This window comes from Arachis ipaensis, chromosome B4 (genome assembly GCF_059453495.1).
Source record: "Arachis ipaensis isolate K30076 ecotype BB chromosome B4, ASM5945349v1, whole genome shotgun sequence".
In the NCBI taxonomy this organism is placed as follows: Eukaryota; Viridiplantae; Streptophyta; class Magnoliopsida; order Fabales; family Fabaceae; genus Arachis; species Arachis ipaensis.
The window spans coordinates 17,004,271-17,025,504 of NC_142439.1; the positions used below are offsets into that span (position 1 = coordinate 17,004,271).

A 21,234-nucleotide genomic window follows, 5' to 3' on the forward strand; every position below is an offset into this window, starting at 1 on the left:
CGCGCTTCACTATGAAGAAGGTGATGATCCGTGACACTCATCACCTTCAATCCATGAACGTGTGCCTGACAACCACCTCCGTTCTACATCAGATTGAATGAGTATCTCTTAGATTTCTTAATCAGAATCTTCGTGGTATAAGCTAGAATTGATGGCGGCATTCATGAGAATCCGGAAAGTCTAAACCTTGTCTGTGGTATTCCGAGTAGGATTCAAGGATTGAATGGCTGTGACGAGCTTCAAACTCGCGATTGTTGGGCATAGTGACAGACGCAAAAGAATCAAGGGATTCTATTCCGACATGATCGAGAACTGGTGCACGAATTGTGAATCACACTTTTCACAACTCGTACCACTAACCAGCAAGTGCACTGGGTCGTCCAAGTAATACCTTACGTGAGTAAGGGTCGAATCCCACGGAGATTGTTGGTTTGAAGCAATCTATGGTTATCTTGTAAATCTTAGTCAGGAAGTCAACTATGTTTATCAATTGAATTGTGAGTAACCAGTAGAGCATAAATTAAAAGTTACTTGTTGTGCAGTAATGGAGAATATGTTGGAGTTTTGGAGATGCTTTGTCTTCTGAATCTCTGCTTTCCTCTGTCTTCTTGTTCACGCACGCACGCCCCCCTATGGCAAGCTGTGTGTTGGTGGATCACCATTGTCAATGGCTACCTTCCATCCTTCCAGTGAAAACTACGCTCACGTGCTCTGTCACAGCACGGCTAATCACCGGTTGGTTCTCGATCCGGTTGGAATAGGATTTACTATCCTTTTGCGTCTGTCACTAACGCCCAGCCTTCAGGAGTTTGAAGCTCGTCACAGTCATTCAATCCTTGAATCCTACTCGGAATACCACAGACAAGGTTTAGACTTTCCGGATTCTCATGAATGCTGCCATCAGTTCTAGCTTATACCACGAAGATTCTGATTAAGGAATCTAAGAGATACTCATTCAATCGTATATAGAACGGAGGTGGTTGTCAGGCACGCGTTCATGGTTTGAGGAAGGTGATGAATGTCACGGATCATCACCTCCATCACAGTTAAGCGCGAATGAACATCTTAGATAGGAACAAGCGTGTTTGAATGGAAAACAGAAATACTTGCATTAATTCATCGAGACACAGCAGAGCTCCTCACCCCCAACAATGGGGTTTAGAGATTCATGCCGTCAGAGAATACAAAGTTTAGATCTGAAATGTCATCAGATACAAAATAAGTCTCTAAAAGTTGTTTAAATACTAAACCAGTAGCCTAGGGTTACAAAATATGAGTGGACTATGATGGATGATGCAGAGATCCACTTCTGGGGCCCACTTGGTGTGCTGGGGCCCACTTGGTGTGTGCTGGGGCTGAGACTTTAAGCAATTCACGTGCAGAGGCCATTTGTGGAGTTGAACGCCAGTTTTTGTGCCAGTTTGGGCGTTCAACTCCAGTTTTTGATCCTTTTCTGGCGCTGGACGCCAGAATTGGGCAGAGGACTGGCGTTGAACGCCAGTTTACGTCGTCTATCCTTGTGCAAAGTATAGACTATTATATATTTCTGGAAAGCCCTGGATGTCTACTTTCCAATGCAATTGGAAGCATGCCATTTCGAGTTCTGTAGCTCCAGAAAATCCAATTTGAGTGCAGGGAGGTCAGAATCCAACAGCATCAGCAGTCCTTTTTCAGCCTGAATCAGATTTTTGCTCAGCTCCTTCAATTTCAGCCAGAAAAATACCTGAAATTACAGAAAAATACACAACTCATAGTAAAGTCCAGAAATATGAATTTTTCCTAAAAACTACTGGAAATAAACTAAAAACTAACTAGAACATACTCAAAACTATATGAAATTATCCCCAAAAAGCGTATAAAATATCCGCTCATCACAACACCAAACTTAAACTGTTGCTTGTCCTCAAGCAACTAGACAAATAAAATAGAAGACTAATAGGTTGAGAAGCAATAATATCTCAGAGTTTTTGATTGAAGCTCAGATCCTAATTAGATGAGCGGGACTAGTTGCTTTTTGCTTCTGAACAGTTCCGGCATCTCACTTTATCCATTGAAGCTCAGAGTGATTGGCATCTATAGGAACTCAGAATTCAGATAGTGTTGTTGATTCTCTTAGTTCAGTGTGATGATTCTTGAACACAGATTCTTTATGAGTCTTGGCCGTGGCCCTAAGCACCTTGTTTTCCAGTATTACTACCGGATACATAAATGCCACAGACACATAACTGGGTGAACCTTTTCAGATTGTGACTCAACTTTGCTAAAGTCCCCAATTAGAGGTGTCCAGAGTTCTTAAGCACACTCTTCTTTTTGCTTTGGACCTTGACTTTAACCGCTCAGTCTCAAGTTTTCACTTGACACCTTCACGCCACAAGCACATGGTTAGGGACAGCTTGGTTTAGCCGCTTAGACCAGGATTTTAGTCCTTTAGGCCCTCCTATCCACTGATGCTCAAAGCCTTGGGATCCTTTTTATTACCCTTGCCTTTTGGTTTTAAGGGCTTTGGCTTTTTCTACTTGCTTTTTCTTTTTTTTCTTTTTTTTTTTCTGCAAGCTTTGTTCTTTGCTGCTTTTTCTTGCTTCAAGAATCATTTTTATGATTTTTCAGATTCTCAATAACATGTCTCATGTTCATCATTCTTTCAAGAGCCAACATATTTAACAGTCTTAAATAACAAATTCAAAAGATATATGCACTGTTCAAGCATTCATTCAGAAGACAGAAAGCATTGCCACCACATTTAACTAATTAGAATTTCTCTTATTAAAACTCGAAATTTTATTGCTTCTTATTCAAAAGATCTACTACTTTATTCATGTTTGCTGATGATGAGAAAAATAAACTATAGCTTAATTGGAGATAAAATCAAAATAGATACTAATTACTACTATATGACTCCTAAGGTAAAAATAAGAACAGTTATCACAGAGTTAAGGCTAAGATTAGAACTCAACAACCTTGAGGTTTGGGAAGTGGATGTTCCTCTAGTCTGTGAGGTGCTTGGTCCTTCAAGAGAGAATTTCTGGCGCTTCAGTTCCTTTAAATCACGCCCTTGCTCCTCTTGGAGTGGGTTGTTTTCCTTTAGGGGCCATGATCTTAGTGATCACGGATAAGCACACCAAACTTAGAGCTTTGCTTGTCCTCAAGCAAAAGAAAAAGAAGGAGATGGGTAGAAGGAGAGCTCCTCCCCACCATCCTGGCGTTTGAACGCCCAAACACTGCCTGTTTTGGGCGTTCAACGCCCAAATGCTGCTCTCCTGGGCGTTCAACGCCCAGTTGTTGCCCTTTTCTGGCGTTGAACGCCAGATAGCTATCCTTACTGGCGTTCAGCGCCCACTGGATGCCCATTTTGGGCGCTGAACGCCCAAAATGGCCTTCACTGGCGTTTTCTTGCCAGTAAGCTCCCTATCTCTGTTTTGTGTGTAGATTCCTTCTGTAACCCTGTAAACTTATGCCAATGATTCTTTACCTTAGTGTCAGTGAACTTTATATAAACAAATAAAAATAAAAATAGGGCAGAATGCTTAGAGGATTGTTGCCCCATGGCTGGGTTACCTCCCAGCAAGCGCTTCTTTATTGTCTTTAGCTGGACCTTGCTGAGCTTTTAATCTAGCTTCAGCTTTGAGCATTCTTGCTCAATTTTGCCTTCAAGATAATGCTTGATTCTTTGTCCATTGACAATGAACTTCTTATCAGAATCAATATCTTGAAGCTCCACGTAACCATATGGTGACACACTTGTAATCACGTATGGTCCCCTCCACCGGGATTTCAGTTTCCCGGGGAATAGCTTGAGTCTAGAGTTAAACAACAGGACCTTCTGTCCTGGTTCAAAGATTCTAGATGACAGCTTTCTGTCATGCCATTTTTTTTATTTTTCTTTATAAAGCTTGGCATTTTCGAAAGCTGTGAATCTGAATTCCTCTAGCTCATTTAGCTGGAGCAATCGTTTTTCTCCTGCTAATTTGGCATCTAAGTTTAGGAATCTGGTTGCCCAGTAGGCCTTATGTTCCAGTTCCACGGGCAAGTGGCATGCCTTACCATACACGAGTTGGTATAGAGAGGTCCCTATAGGGGTCTTGAATGCTGTTCTGTAAGCCCACAGAGCATCATCCAAGCTCCTTGCCCAATCCTTTCTACGGGTATTTACTGTCCGTTCCAGGATTCTCTTTAATTCTCTGTTAGAGACTTCAGCTTGCCCGTTGGTTTGTGGATGATATGGAGTGGCCACTTTGTGGCGAATTCCATACCGAACCATGGCAGAGTAAAGCTGTTTATTGCAGAAGTGAGTGCCCCCATCGCTGATTAACACTCTAGGGACACCAAACCTGCTAAAGATATGTTTCTGGAGGAATTTCAGCACTGTTTTGGTATCATTGGAGGGTGTGGCAATAGCCTCAACCCATTTTGATACGTAGTCAACTGCCACCAGAATATAAGTGTTTGAGTATGATGGTGGGAAAGGTCCCATGAAGTCAATTCCCCATACATCAAACAACTCTATTTCCAAGATTCCTTGTTGAGGCATGGCGTAACCATGAGGCAGATTACCAGCTCTTTGGCAACTGTCACAATTACGTACAAACTCTCGGGAATCTTTATAGAGTGTGGGCCAATAGAAGCCACATTGGAGGACCTTGGTGGCTGTTCGCTCACCCCCGAAATGGCCTCCATATTGAGATCCATGGCAATGCCATAGGATTCTCTGTGCTTCCTCTCTGGGGACACACCTACGGATAATTCCGTCTGCACATCTCTTAAAGAGATAGGGCTCATCCCACAAGTAGTACTTTGCATCAGTAATTAGTTTCTTTTTTTGTATTCTATTGTACTCCTTGGGTATGAACCTTGCAGCTTTATAGTTTGCAATATCGGCAAACTATGGTGCTTCCTGAATGGCAAATAGATGCTCATCAGGGAACGTCTCAGAGATCTCAAGGAAGGGGAGGGACGTCCCTTTCACTGACTCTATCCGGGATAGATGATCAGCTACTTGGTTCTCTGTCCCTTTTCTGTCTCTTATTTCTATATCAAACTCTTGCAGAAGCAATACCCATCTGATGAGCCTGGGTTTTGAATCCTGCTTTGTGAGTAGATATTTAAGAGCAGCATGGTCAGTATACACAATCACTTTTGATCCTACTAAGTATGATCTGAACTTGTCAATGGCGTAAACCACTGCAAGTAGTTCTTTTTCTGTGGTTGTGTAATTTTTCTAGGCATCATTTAGAACGCGACTGGCATAATAAATGACATGCAGAAGCTTGTCATGCCTCTGTCCCAATACTGCACCAATGGCATGATCACTGGCATCACACATTAACTCAAATGGCAATGTCCAGTCCGGTGCAGAAATGACTGGTGCTGTGACCAGCTTAGCTTTCAGCGTTTCAAACACCTGTAGGCATGCTGTGTCAAACACAAATGGCATGTCAGCAGCTAGCAGATTGCTTAGAGGTTTTGCGATTTTTGAAAAATCCTTTATAAACCTCCTATAGAATCCTGCATGCCCCAGAAAGCTTCTGATTGCCTTAACATTGGCAGGTGGTGGTAATTTTTCAATTACCTCTATTTTTGCTGGATCCACCTCTATTCCCTTGTTTGAGATTTTATACCCAAGAACAATTCCTTCAGTCACCATGAAGTGACACTTTTCCCAGTTTAAAACTAGGTTGGTTTCTTGGCATCTTTTCAGAACAAGTTTCAGGTGATCAAGACAGGAGCTGAATGAGTCTCCATATACTGAGAAGTCATCCATGAAGACTTCCAGAAATTTTTCCACCATATCAGAGAAAATAGAGAGCATGCATCTCTGGAAGGTTGCAGGTGCATTGCATAGCCCAAAGGGCATCATTCTATAAGCGAACACTCCGGATAGACATGTGAATGCTGTTTTCTCTTGATCCTGGGGATCTACTGCAATCTGGTTATAGCCTTAGTAGCCATCCAAAAAGCAGTAATAATCATGACCTGCTAGTCTCTCTAGCATCTGGTCTATGAATGGTAAAGGAAAATGATCCTTTCTGGTGGCTGTATTGAGCCTTCTGTAGTCGATACACATGCGCCACCCTGTAACTGTTCTTGTAGGAACTAGTTCATTTTTTTCATTCTGAATCACTGTCATGCCTCCCTTTTTTGGGATGACTTGAACAGGGCTCACCCAGGGGCTATCAGAAATGGGATAAATAATCCCAGCCTCTAGTAATTTGGTGACCTCTTTCTGCACCACTTCCTTCATGGCTGGATTTAGCCGCCTCTGTGGTTGAACCACTGGTTTGGCATTATCCTCCAATAGGATTTTGTGCATGCATCTAGCTGGGCTTATGCCCTTAAGGTCACCTATGGACCACCCAAGAGCTGTCTTGTGTGTCCTTAGCACTTGAATAAGTGCTTCCTCTTCCTGTGAATTTAAAGCAGAGCTTATGATCACTGGAAAAGTGTCACCTTCTCCTAGAAATGCATATTTCAAGGATGGTGGCAGTGGCTTGAGCTCTGGTTTAGGAGGTTTTTCCTCTTTCAGAAGAAAGTTCAGAGGCTCTTTCATGTCCCCTGAATCCTCCAAATCAGGCTGAACATCTTTAAAGATGTTTTCCAACTCTGATTCGAGACTCTCAGCCATGTTGATCTCTTCTACCAAAGAGTCAATAAGGTCAACTTTCATGCAGTCTGTTGATGTGTCTGGATGCTGCATGGCTTTGACAGCGTTCAACTTGAACTCGTCATCGTTAACTCTCAGGGTTATTTCCCCCTGCTGGACGTCAATGAGGGATCGTCCAGTTGCTAGGAAAGGTCTTCCTAGAATGAGAGTAGCACTCTTGTGCTCCTCCATTTCCAGCACAACAAAGTCAGTGGGAAAGGCGAATGGCCCAACTCTGACAATCATGTCCTCAATCACGCCTGATGGGTATTTAGTGGAACCATCAGCAAGTTGGAGACATATCCGGGTTGGTTTAACTTCTTCAGTTAAGCCAAGCTTCCTGATAGTGGATGCAGGTATTAGGTTGATGCTTGCCCCAAGATCGCATAAAGCTGTCTTGGTGCAATCACCTTCTAATATGCATGGTATCAGAAAACTCCCAGGGTCCTTAAGCTTTTCAGGAAAGCTTTTCAGAATGACTGCACTGCATTCTTCAGTGAGGAGAACTCTTTCTGTTTCTCTCCACTCCTTTTTATGACTCAAGATCTCTTTCATGAACTTGGCATAAGAAGGTATTTGCTCAAGTGCCTCTGCAAAAGGAATCTTTATTTCAAGAGTCCTTAGATAATCTGCAAAGCGAGCAAATTGCTTATCCTGCTCCTCTTTCCGGAGTTTTTGAGGATAAGGTATCTTGGCTTTATATTCCTCAACCTTAGTGGTTAAAGAAGCCTTTTTAGAGGGGTTGTTATCAGCACTTGTGTGTGTCTGATCCCTCACTGGCAATTGAATGCCAGAGTCAGAAGCTGGAGTGACGTTAGACGCCAGCTCACTGTCTGTTCCTGGCGCCTGAACGCCAGAAATGTGCCCCTGTTGGGCGTTCAACGCTGGATTCTGCCCCATTTGGGCGTTCAACGCCAGATTCTTGCCCATTTCTGGCGTTGAACGCTAATCCTGCTTTGTTTCTGGCGCTGAACGCCAGTTTTGGGCATGGTCTGGGCGTTCAGCGCCAGCCTTCCACCCATTTTCTGGCGTTTTAGTGCCAGAATTATTTTTCCCTGGGCTCTTACTGTCCTCAGAGGAATCTTTGGTGGGTCACTCATTTCTTGAATTTTTGATGCCTTGAGGTGGGGTATTTAATGTTTTCCCACTTCTTAATTGAACTGCTTGGCATTCTTCTGCTATTTGCTTTGATAGCTGCTGCTTTGTTTGCTTAAACTGTTCGTCCATATGTATATTAGCTATCCTTGTCTCCTGTAACCTGTCTTTGAATTCAGCTAGCTGTTTTGTTAGAAAATCTAATTGCTGATTGAATTCAGCAGCTTGTTTTACAGTACTGAATTCAGCAGTTACTGTTTTAACCTCTTCATTCATGGAAGGGTTGCTGCTTAGATACAGATGCTGATTCCTGGCAACTGTATTAATGAGCTCTTGAGCTTCTTCAATTGTCTTTCTCATATGGATAGATCCACCAGCTGAGTAATCTAAAGACATCTGAGCTCCTTCTGCAAGCCCATAGTAGAAGATGTCTAACTGAACCCACTCTGAAAACATTTCAGAGGGGCATTTTCGTAGCATCTCTCTGTATCTCTCCCAGGCATCATAAAGAGATTCATTATCTCCTTGTTTGAAGCCTTGGATGTCCAGCCTTAGCTGTGTCATCCTTTTTGGAGGGAAATATTGATTCAGGAATTTTTCTGTCAGCTGTTTCCATGTTCTTATGCTGGCCTTTGGTTGGTTATTTAACCACCTCTTGGCTTGATCTTTTACAGCAAATGGAAACAGTAATAGTCTGTAGACATCCTGATCTATTTCCTTATCATGTACTGTGTCAGCAATTTGTAAAAATTGTGCCAGAAACTCTGTAGGTTCTTCCTGTGGAAGACCGGAATACTGACAACTTTGCTGCACCATGATAATGAGCTGAGGATTCAACTCAAAACTACTAACTCCAATGGAGGGTATGCAGATGCTACTCCCATATGAAGCAGTAGAGGGGTTAGAATATGACCCCAAAGTCCTCCTGGACTGTCCATCTCCACTTATGTCCATGATGGATATGTGGATATAACTTGGACTGATTTACCTTTTTATTTATTTTATTTTATAAGAAGTAAATACTTAAATAAAATAAAATAAATAAAAAGAATTTGAATTTTAAAATTTTTTTTTTCGTAAAAAAAGTTAAAAATAATTAGTTAAAAAAAACAGAAATTTTTGAAAAAGAGGGGAGATATTTTCAAAAATTTGAGAGAGAGAGAATTAGTTAGGTAGTTTTGAAAAAGTTAAGAAACAAACAAAAAGTTGGTTAGTTAGTTGAAACAAATTTTGAAAAGATAGGAAGTTAGAAAAGATATTTTGAAAAGATATTTTTGAATTTAGTGAGGAGAGAGAAAAACAATAAGATAGTACAAGATTTAAAATTTTTAGATCTAATGCTCCTTGTTTTCGAAAATTTTGGAGGGAAAAACACCAAGGAACACCAAACTTAAAAATTTTAAGATCAAGACACAAGGAAACTCAAGAACACTTTGAAGATTCACAAGAACACAAGAACATGAAGGAAGAACACCAAACTTAAAATTTTTAGAAAACCAAACCAAAATTTTCGAAAATCAAAGGGGAATCAACAAGAAAACACCAAACTTAAGATTTGGCACAAGATTTAATAGAAAAAATATTTTTGAAAAAGAAGGTTTTGAAAAGAGTATAAAAGATTCTAACCCAATCAAATTAATGCTCTAGCCAAATGAGTTATGGGACCTTCAAAAATTTTAAGAAAGATTATTTTTGAAAACACCAAACTTAAAGTTTGGCACAGGATTTAATAGAAAAATTATTTTTGAAAAAGGTTTTAAAAAAAATTATGATAGCCAATTATCATGAACATAAACACCACGTTCTAAATAACTGAGCTATAAATTTAAAGTGTTTTAACAAGGGATAAATAATAAAAGACTCTAAACCAAAAAAAGAGAAAATTTTTCCTAATCTAAGCAACAAAATAATCCGTCAGTTGTTCAAACACGAACAATCCCCGGCAACGGCGCCAAAAACTTGGTGCACGAATTGTGAATCACACTTTTCACAACTCGTACCACTAACCAGCAAGTGCACTGGGTCGTCCAAGTAATACCTTACGTGAGTAAGGGTCGAATCCCACGGAGATTGTTGGTTTGAAGTAATCTATGGTTATCTTGTAAATCTTAGTCAGGAAGTCAACTATGTTTATCAATTGAATTGTGAGTAACCAGTAGAGCATAAATTAAAAGTTACTTGTTGTGCAGTAATGGAGAATATGTTGGAGTTTTGGAGATGCTTTGTCTTTTGAATCTCTGCTTTCCTCTGTCTTCTTGTTCACGCACGCATGCCCCCCTATGGCAAGCTGTGTGTTGGTGGATCACTGTTGTCAATGGCTACCTTCCATCCTTCCAGTGAAAACTACGCTCACGTGCTCTGTCACAGCACGGCTAATCACCGGTTGGTTCTCGATCCGGTTGGAATAGGATTTACTATCCTTTTGCGTCTGTCACTAACGCCCAGCCTTCAGGAGTTTGAAGCTCGTCACAGTCATTCAATCCTTGAATCCTACTCGGAATACCACAGACAAGGTTTAGACTTTCCGGATTCTCATGAATGCTGTCATCAGTTCTAGCTTATACCACGAAGATTCTGATTAAGGAATCTAAGAGATACTCATTCAATCGTATATAGAACGGAGGTGGTTGTCAGGCACGCGTTCATGGTTTGAGGAAGGTGATGAATGTCACGGATCATCACCTCCATCACAGTTAAGCGCGAATGAACATCTTAGATAGGAACAAGCGTGTTTGAATGGAAAACAGAAATACTTGCATTAATTCATCGAGACACAGCAGAGCTCCTCACCCCCAACAATGGGGTTTAGAGACTCATGCCGTCAGAGAATACAAAGTTTAGATCTGAAATGTCATCAGATACAAAATAAGTCTCTAAAAGTTGTTTAAATACTAAACCAGTAGCCTAGGGTTACAAAATATGAGTGGACTATGATGGATGATGCAGAGATCCACTTCTGGGGCCCACTTGGTGTGCTGGGGCCCACTTGGTGTGTGCTGGGGCTGAGACTTTAAGCAATTCACGTGCAGAGGCCATTTGTAGAGTTGAACGCCAGTTTTTGTGCCAGTTTGGGCGTTCAACTCCAGTTTTTTATTCTTTTCTGGCGCTGGACGCCAGAATTGGGCAGAGGACTGGCGTTGAACGCCAGTTTACGTCGTCTATCCTTGTGCAAAGTATGGACTATTATATATTGCTAGAAAGCCCTGGATGTCTACTTTCCAATGCAATTGGAAGCATGCCATTTCGAGTTCTGTAGCTCCAGAAAATCCAATTTGAGTGCAGGGAGGTCAGAATCCAACAGCATCAGCAGTCCTTTTTCAGCCTGAATCAGATTTTTGCTCAGCTCCTTCAATTTCAGCCAGAAAAATACCTGAAATTACAAAAAAACACACAACTCATAGTAAAGTCCAGAAATATGAATTTTTCCTAAAAACTACTGGAAATAAACTAAAAACTAACTAGAACATACTCAAAACTATATGAAATTATCCTCAAAAAGCGTATAAAATATCCGCTCATCAAGAACCAACAGATGATTAGCCATGCTGTGACAGAGCATTTGGACCATTTTCACTGAGAGGACGGGAAGTAGCCATTGACAACGGTGACACCTTACATACAGCTTGCCATGGAAGGAGCCTTGCGTGTGTGGAGAGGAGTACAAGAGAAAAGCTAAAATAAAGAGGACAAAGCATCTCCAAAACCCCAACATATTCTCCATTATTGAGTAACAAGTATTTATTTTATGCCCCTTGACTCCTACAATTAAAACTAAGAATTAGTATTGATATTATATCCTGACTAAGAGTTACAAGATAACCATAGCTTGCTTCAAGCCAACAATCTCCATGGGATTCGACCCTTACTCACGTAAGGTATTACTTGGATGACCCAGTGCACTTGCTGGTTAGTTGTGCGGAATTACATAGTGTGAAGTAATTTTCGTGCACCAAGTTTTTGGCGCCGTTGCCGGGGATTGTTCGAGTTTGAACAACTGGCGGTTCGTCCTGTTGCTTAGATTAGGAAGATTTTGTCTTTTGGGTCAGAGTCTTTTATTATTGTTCTTGTTAAAATTTTAGAATCCTTATTTTCTTTTTCAAAAAAAAAATTTTCGAAACTTTATTTTTTATTTTATTTTATTTTATTTTTATTTTTACTAATAATTGAGTTTTTCTGTTTGAGTTTAGTCTTATATTTTAAGTTTGGTGTCAATTGTATGTTTTTATTTTCTTTTAAATTTTCGAAACTGTGTTCATTGTTCTTTCTTAATCTTCAAGTTGTTCTTGTTTATTTTCCTTGTTTGATCTTTAGTTTTTCTTGTTTTGTGATTTTTCTTGTTTTTCTTGTGCATTTCGAATTATTAGTATCTAAAAAAAAAAAATTTACTTATTGAATACCTTGTTAAAGCACTTTAAATTTATAGCTCAATTGGCTAGAGCGTGATGCTTATGTACTTGGTAATTGGCTATCTTCTTTTTTAAAAACTTTTTCAAAATTAATTTTTCTTTGAATAAATCTTGTGTCAAACTTTAAGTTTGGTGTTTTCTTGTTGATTTTTCTTTAATTTTCGAAAATTTTGTTTTGGTTTTCTAAAAATTTTAAGTTTGGTGTTCTCTTCATGTTCTTGTTGTTCTTGTGAGTCTTCAAAGTGTTCTTGAGTCTTTCTTGTATTTTGATCTTAAAATTTTTAAGTTTGGTGTTCCTTGGTGTTTCCCTCCAAAATTTTCAAAAATAAGGAGCATTAGATCTAAAAATTTTAAGTTTTGTGTCTTTTTATTGTTTTTCTCTTTCCTCATTGAATTAAAAAATATCTTTTTTCTTTATTTTAATTGATTTTTCGAATTTTACTTTTAAAAATTCAGATTTTATTTTAAATTTTTTTATTTTATCTTATCTTAGTTTTAAAATTTCAAAATTCAAATCTTTTTAAAAAAAAATCATATCTTTTTCAAAATCTTATCTTATCTTATTTCAAATTTCAAATTGCAACTTTCAAAATTCAAATTTTAAAATTCAAATTTCAAATTTTCAAATTTATAATTTAATTTTCAAAACTTTTTAATTTAAAATTCCTTATCTTCTCTTACCTAGCCTATCTTATCTTTTCTAATCTCAAATTTTAAAATCAAATTTTTTTCATATCTTTTCTTTTTTATTTTTTTATTATTTTATTTTCTTACAAGTATCTTTAATTTTAAGACATATCTTTTTCAAAACTTCCTAACCAATTTCTCTCTCTTCATTTTTTTTTTGAAAATTCTCACCAACATCTTTTTCTAATCTTTTTAATTAATTAATTTAGTTTTTAATTTTTTTTATTTTTCTTCAAATTTTCGAATTTATAGTCAATTTTTCATTTATTTTCTTTTATTTTATTTAATTTTGATTTCGGTTTTCAAAAAAATATATATTTTATTTGCAATCTGCATTATCTCCCTTTCTCCATCATGGACCTAAGTGGAAATGAACAGTCCAGAAGGACTCTGGAGTCATATGCTAACCCCACTACTGCTTCATATGGGAGCAGTATCTATATACCCTCTATTGGAGTCAGTAGCTTTAAGTTGAATCCTCAACTCATTATCATGGTGCAGCAAAGTTGCCAGTATTCTGGTCTTCCACAGGAAGAACCTACAGAGTTTCTGGCACAATTTTTACAAATTGCTGACACAGTACATGATAAGAAAGTAGATCAGGATGTCTACAGAGTATTACTGTTTCCATTTGCTGTAAAAGACCAAGCTAAGAGGTGGTTAAATAACCAACCTAAGGCTAGCATAAGGACATGGAAACAGCTGTCAGAAAAATTCCTGAATCAATACTTCCCTCCAAAATGGATGACACAGCTAAGGCTGGACATCCAAGGCTTTAAACAAGGAGATAATGAATCTCTTTATGATGCCTGGGAGAGATACAGAGAGATGCTAAGAAAATGCCCCTCTGAAATGTTTTCAGAGTGGGTGCAGTTAGACATCTTCTATTATGGGCTTACAGAGAAAGCTCAGATGTCTTTGGACCACTCAGCTGGTGGATCTATACACATGAGAAAGACAATTGAAGAAGCTCAAGAGCTCATTGATACAGTTGCCAGAAATCAGCATCTGTACCTAAGTAGTGAGTCTTCCATGAAAGAAGAGGCTAAAACAATAACTGCTGAACTCAGTCCTGCAGAACAAGTTACTGAATTCAATCAGCAATTAGATTTTCTAACAAAACAGCTAGCCGAATTCAAGGAGATACTACAAGACACAAGAATGGCTAATATGAATATGGAAGTACAGTTGAAGCAAACAAAACAACAATTATCAAAACAAATAAAAGAAGAGTGCCAAGAAATTCAATTAAGAAGTGGGAAAACATTAAATACCTCACTTCAGAGCAGCAGAAAGCTAAGAAAAGAACAACTGACAGAGGATGAGCAAAATACTATCCAAAATCTCTCTGAGGACAGTAAGAGCCCAGAGAGGAATAACTCTGGCGTTCAAACGCCAGAAAAGGGTGCAGAGCTGGTGTTAAACGCCCAACCCACGCACAGTTCTGGCGTTCAAATGCCAGAAACAGGTAGGAAGTTGGCGTCCAATGCCAATCAAGCTTCCAACCCTGGCATTCAAGCGCCAGTGAGGGATCAGACACACACAAGTGCTGATAACAACCCCTCTAAAAAGGCTTTCCCAACCACTTCTGTAGGAAATAAACCTGCAGCAACCAAGGTTGAGGAGTACAAAGCCAAGATACCTTATCCTCAAAAACTCCGCCAAGAGGAGCAGGATAAGCAATTTGCTCGCTTTGCAGACTATCTCAGGACTCTTGAAATAAAGATTCCGTCTGCAGAGGCACTTGAGCAAATACCCTCTTATGCCAAGTTCATGAAAGATATCTTGAGTTATAAGAAGGATTGGAGAGAAACTGAAAGAGTTCTCCTCACTGAAGAATGCAGTGCAGTCATTCTGAAAAGCTTCCCAGAAAAGCTTAAAGATCCCGGGAGCTTTATGATACCATGCATATTAGAGGGTAACTGCACCAAGACAGCTCTATGTGATCTTTGGGCAAGCATCAACCTAATCCCTACATCCACTATCAGAAAGCTTGGCTTGACTGAAGAGGTCAAACCAACCCGGATCTGTCTTCAACTTGCTGATGGCTCTATTAAATACCCATCAGGCATAATTGAGGACATGATTGTCAAGGTTGGGCCATTTGCCTTCCCTACTGACTTTGTAGTGCTAGAAATGGAGGAGCACAAGAGTGCAACTCTCATTCTAGGAAGACCATTCCTAGTGATGAGCGGATAATTTATACGCTTTTTGACATTGTTTTTAGTATGTTTTTAGTAGGATCTAGTTACTTTTAGGGATGTTTTCATTAGTTTTTATGTTAAATTCACATTTCTGGACTTTACTATGAGTTTGTGTGTTTTTCTGTGATTTCAGGTATTTTCTGGCTGAAATTGAGGGATTTGAGCAGAAATCAGATTCAGAGGTTGAAGAAGGACTGCTGATGCTGTTGGATTCTGACCTCCCTGCACTCAAAGTGGATTTTCTGGAGCTACAGAACTCGAAATGGCGCGCTTTCAATTGCGTTGGAAAGTAGACATCCAGGGCTTTCCAGCAATATATAATAGTCCATACTTTCGCCAAGAATAGATGACGCAAACTGGCGTTCAACGCCAGCTCTCTGCCCAAATCTGGCGTCCAGCGCCAGAAAAGGAGCCAAAACCAGAGTTGAACGCCCAAACTGGCACAAAAGCTGGCGTTCAACTCCAAGAAGGACCTATACACGTGCAACACTCAAGCTCAGCCCAAGCACACACCAAGTGGGCCCCGGAAGTGGATTTATGCATCAATTACTTACTCATGTAAACCCTAGTAGCTAGTCTATTATAAATAGGACCTTTTACTAGTCTTTTTGACAATCTTTGATCAGTTGTATACCATCTTTGGACGCCTGGTTCTTAGATCAGAGGGGCTGGCCATCTCGGCCATGCCTGGACTTTTACTTATGTAATTTTAACGGTAGAGTTTCTACACTCCATAGATTAAGGTGTGGAGCTCTACTGTTCCTCAAAGATTAATGCAAAGTACTACTGTTTTCTATTCAATTCATCTTGTTTCGCTTCTAAGATATTCATTCGTACTTCAACTTGAATGTGATGAACGTGACAATCATCATCATTCCCTATGAACGCGTGCCTGATAACCACTTCCGTTCTATATTAGAATTGAATGAGTATCTCTTAGATCTCTTAATCGGAATCTTCGTGGCGTAAGCTAGAATGATGGCGGCATTCAAGAGAATCCGGAAAGTCTAAACCTTGTCTGTGGTATTCCGAGTAGGATTCAATGATTGAATGACTGTGACGAGCTTCAAACTCGCGAGTGCTGGGCGTTAGTGACAGACGCAAAAGGAGGGTGAATCCTATTCCAGCATGATCGAGAACCGACAGATGATTAGCCGTGCTGTGACAGAGCATGTGAGCATATTTTTCACTGAGAGGAGGGGATGTAGCCACTGACAACGGTGATGCCCTTGCATAAAGCCAGCCATGGAAAGGAGTAAGACTGATTGGATGAAGATAGCAGGAAAGCAGAGGTTCAGAGGAACGAAAGCATCTCCATTCGCTTATCTGAAATTCCTGCCAATGATTTACATAAGTACCTCTATCCCTATTCTATTATTTAGTCTTCGAAAACACCATTATCAATTTATATCTGCCTAACTGAGATTTGCAAGGTGACCATAGCTTGTTTGATACCGACAATCTCCGTGGGATTTGACCCTTACTCACGTAAGGTATTACTTGGACGACCCAGTGCACTTGCTGGTTAGTTGTATCGAAGTTGTGAACCATGGTATTGGCACCATGTTCTTGGCGCCATTGCCAGGGAAAGAAAGAGCCATGAATTTTACATAATTAAAGTGTAATCACGATTACGCGTACCAAGTTGCTCACGTTGCCAGGGATTGTTCGAGCCTGGACATCACAATTTCGTGCACCAAGTTTTTGGCGCTGTTGCCGGGGATTGCTTGAGTTTGGACAACTAACGGTTCATCTTGTTGCTCAGATTAGGTAATTTTCTTTTTATTTTATTTTCAAAAAAAATTTTTTTTCAAAAATATTTCAAAATTTTCTCACCTGTTTTCGAAAAAAATTTTAGATTCAAAATTTTTTTAAGAATGAATTCTAGTGTTTCATGAAGCATGTGAAGCCTGGCTGGCTGTAAAGCCATGTCTAAATTTATTTGGACTGAGGCTTGCAATTTGTTATCAAGAGCAATATACTCTGATGTTAAATGCTGAAGCTTGGATGGCCATTGGCCATGTCTAGTGTTTTGGACTGAAGCCTTCATTGGAAGCTTGGCTGGCTCATGAGCCATGTCTAATTCCTGGACTGAAGCTTTAGACTAAGAATGCAAGATTCCTGGAATTCATGTTAAAAATTTTGGAATCCTTATTTTTTCTTTTTCATATAATTTTCGAAAAAATCCAAAAAAAATTAGAAAACCATAAAAATCAAAAAAATATTTTGTGTTTCTTGTTTGAGTCTTGAGTCATATCATAAGTTTGGTGTCACTTGCATATGCATCTTGCATTTTTCGAAAATATCATGCATTCATAGTGTTCTTCATGATCTTCAAGTTGTTCTTGGTAAGTCTTCTTGTTTGATCTTGATGTTTTCATGTTTTGTGTCTTTTCTTGTTTTACATGTGCATTTTTCGTTTCTTAGAGTCTAAACATGAAAGATTTCTAAGTTTGGTGTCTTACATGTTTTCTTTGCATCAAAAATTTTTCAAAAATATGTTCTTGATGTTCATCTTGACATTCAAAGTGTTCTTGGTGTTCATCTTGACATTCATATCATTCATGCATGCATTCATTGTTTTGATTCAAAATTTTCATGCATTGAGTCTTTTTGTTGTTTTTCTCTCTCATCATAAAAATTCAAAAATCAAAAAAAAAAAAACAAAAAAATATCTTTCCCTTTTTCTCTCATCAAATTCGAAAATTTGAGTTGACTTTTTCAAAAATTTTTAAAATCAAGTTGTTTCTTATGAGTCAAATCAAATTTTCAATTTGAAAATCTTATCTTTTTCAAAATCTTTTTTCAAAAATCAAATCTTTTTCAAAATTCTTAGTTATTTTCGAAAATTTCAAAAATATTTTTCTTATTTTTATACCAAATTTTTGAAAATAACAATAACAATTAATGTTTTGATTCAAAAATTTGAAGTTTGTTACTTGCTTGTTAAGAAAGATTCAAACTTGAGTTCTAGAAATCATATCTTGTGATTTCTTATGAATCAAGTCATTAATTGTGATTTTAAAAAAATCAAATCTTTTTCAAAAACAATTTCAATCATATCTTTTCAAAAATATCTTCTTATCTTTTTCAAAAATTTGATTTCAAAATATCTTCTCTAACTTCCTAACTTCTTATCTTTTCAAAATTGATTTTCAAATTTGTTTCAACTAACTAACTAACTTTTTGTTTGTTTCTTAACTTTTTCAAAACTACCTAACTAACTCTCTCTCTCATTTTCGAAAATATCTTCCTTCTTTTTCAAAAATTTCTTTTTAATTAACTAATTATTCTTATTTTTATTTTTGATTTTAAAAATTTTCGAAAAATACTAACATTTTTCAAAAAAACCATTTTCGAAAATCACTAACTCTTTTTCAAAAATTATTTTCGAAAATTCCTTCTCTCTCATCTTATTCTATTTATTTATACATCTACTAACATCTCATCTCACATCTCAACCCTCCTCACAGTTGTGTTTCTTCCATTATATTACATTCTTTGTCTCCTCCTCTTCTTCTACTCACACAGAGATCCCTATACTGTGGTATAAAGGATCTCTATTATTATTATTTTTTTCTGTGCCCTCTCCTTTGTCATATAAGCAGGAGCAAGGATAAGAACATTCTTGTGGAAGCAGATCCAGAACCTGAAAGGACTCTGAAGAGAAAATTAAGAGAAGCTAAATTACAACAATCCAGAGATAACCTTTCAGAAATTTTCGAACAGGAAGAGGAGATGGCAGCCGAAAATAATAATAATGTAAGGAAGATGCTTGGTGACTTTACTGCACCTAATTCCAATTTACATGGAAGAAGCATCTCCATTCCTGCCATTGGAGCAAACAACTTTGAGCTGAAACCTCAATTAGTTTCTCTGATGCAGCAGAACTGCAAGTTTCATGGACTTCCATCTGAAGATCCTTTTCAGTTCTTAACTGAATTCTTGCAGATATGTGATACTGTTAAGACTAATGGAGTAGATCCTGAAGTCTACAGGCTCATGCTTTTCCCTTTTGCTGTAAGAGACAAAGCTAGATTATGGTTGGATTCTCAACCCAAAGACAGCCTGAACTCTTGGGATAAGCTGGTCACGGCTTTCTTAGCCAAGTACTTTCCTCCTCAAAAGCTGAGCAAGCTTAGAGCTGATGTTCAAACCTTCAGACAGAAAGAAGGTGAATCCTTCTATGAAGCTTGGGAAAGATACAAACAGTTGACCAAAAAGTGTCCTTCTGACATGCTTTCAGAATGAACCATCCTGGATATATTCTATGATGGTTTATCTGAGCTATCAAAGATGTCACTGGACACTTCTGCAGGTGGATCCATTCACCTAAAGAAAATGCCTGCAGAAGCTCAAGAACTTATTGACATGGTTGCTAATAACCAGTTCATGTACACTTCTGAGAGGAATCCTGTGAGTAATGGGACGCCTATGAAGAAAGGAGTTCTTGAAGTTGATACTCTGAATGCCATATTGGCTCAGAATAAAATATTGACTCAGCAAGTCAATATGATCTCTCAGAGTCTGCATGGAATGCAAGCTGCATCCAACAGTACTCAAGAGGCATCTTCTGAAGAAGAAGTTTATGATCCTGAAAACCCTGCAATAGCAGAGGTAAATTATTTAGGTGAACCTTATGGAAACACCTATAACTCATCATGGAGAAATCATCCAAATTTCTCATGGAAGGATCAAAAGCCTCAACAAGGCTTTAATAATGGTGGAAGAAACAGGTTTAGCAATAATAAACCTTTTCCATCATCCACTCAGCAACAGACAGAGAACTCTGAACAAAACACTTCTAATTTGGCAAACTTAGTCTCTGATCTGTCTAAGGCCACTGTAAGTTTCATGAATGAAACAAGATCTTCCATTAGAAATCTGGAAGCACAAGTGGGCCAGCTGAGTAAAAGGATCACTGAAATCCCTCCTAGTACTCTCCCAAGCAATACAGAAGAGAATCCAAAAGGAGAGTGCAAGACCATTGACATAAGCACCATGGCCGAACCTACAAGGGGAGTGGAGGACGTGAATCCCAAGGAGGAAGACCTCCTGGGACGTCCAGTGATCAATAAGGAGCTTCCCTCTGAGGAACCAAAGGACTTTGAGGCTCATCTAGAGACCATAGAGATTCCATTGAACCTCCTTATGCCCTTCATGAGCTCTGATGAGTATTCCTCTTCTGAAGAGAATGAGGATGTTACTGAAGAGCAAACTGCCAAGTTTCTTGGTGCAATCATGAAGCTGAATGCCAAATTATTTGGCATTGATACTTGGGAAGTTGAACCTCCCTTGTTCATCAATGAACTAAGTGATCTGGATCAACTGACATTGCCTCAGAAGAGACAGGATCCTGGAAAGTTCATAATACCCTGCACCATAGGCACCATGATCTTTAAGGCTCTGTGTGACCTTGGTTCAGGAATAAACCTCATGCCCCTCTCTGTAATAGAGAAACTGGGAATCTATGGGGTGCAAGCTGCTAAAATCTCATTAGAGATGGCAGACAATTCAAGAAAATAGGCTTATGGACAAGTAGAGGACGTGTTAGTAAAGGTTGAAGGCCTTTACATCCCTGCTGATTTCATAGTCCTGGATACTGGAAAGGAAGAGGATGAATCCATCATCCTAGGAAGACCTTTTCTGGCCACAGCAAGAGCTGTGATTGATGTTGATAGAGGTGAAATAGTCCTTCAATGGAATGATGACTCCCTTGTGTTTAAAACTCAAGGATCTCCCTCTGCAACCATGGAGAGGAAGCAGAAAAAGCTTCTCTCAAAGCAGAGTCAACCCAAGCCCCCACAGTCAAACTCTAAGTTTGGTGTTGGAGAGTTTCAACAATGCTCTGCACATCTGTGAGGCTCCATGAGAGCCCACTGTCAAGCTATTGACATTAAAGAAGCGCTTGTTGGGAGGCAACCCAATTTTTATTTATCTAACTATATTTTTCTTAGTTATATGTCTTTGTAGGTTCATGATCATGTGGAGTCACAAAATAAATATAAAAATTGAAAACGGAATCAAAAACAGCAGAAGAAGAATCACACCCTGGAGGAGCATCTGTCTGGCGTTCAACGCCAGAACAGAGCATGATTCTGGCGCTGAACGCCCAAAATGGGCAGCTTCTGGGTGCTGAATGCCAGAACAGGCATAGTTCTGGCGTTCAACGCCAGAAATTGCACACAAATGGGCGTTGAACGCC

The 21,234-nt window shown here is 38.9% G+C and overlaps 1 non-coding gene across 1 annotated transcript; it reads right to left on the reverse strand.

Annotated features, from left to right (window-relative positions):
• Window positions 1–19,163: 19,163 nt before the first annotated feature.
• Window positions 19,164–19,271, reverse strand: LOC148566787 (small nucleolar RNA R71). The gene has a single exon (XR_015881450.1). It is a non-coding gene; the product is annotated as a small nucleolar RNA R71 (small nucleolar RNA).
• Window positions 19,272–21,234: the final 1,963 nt, after the last annotated feature.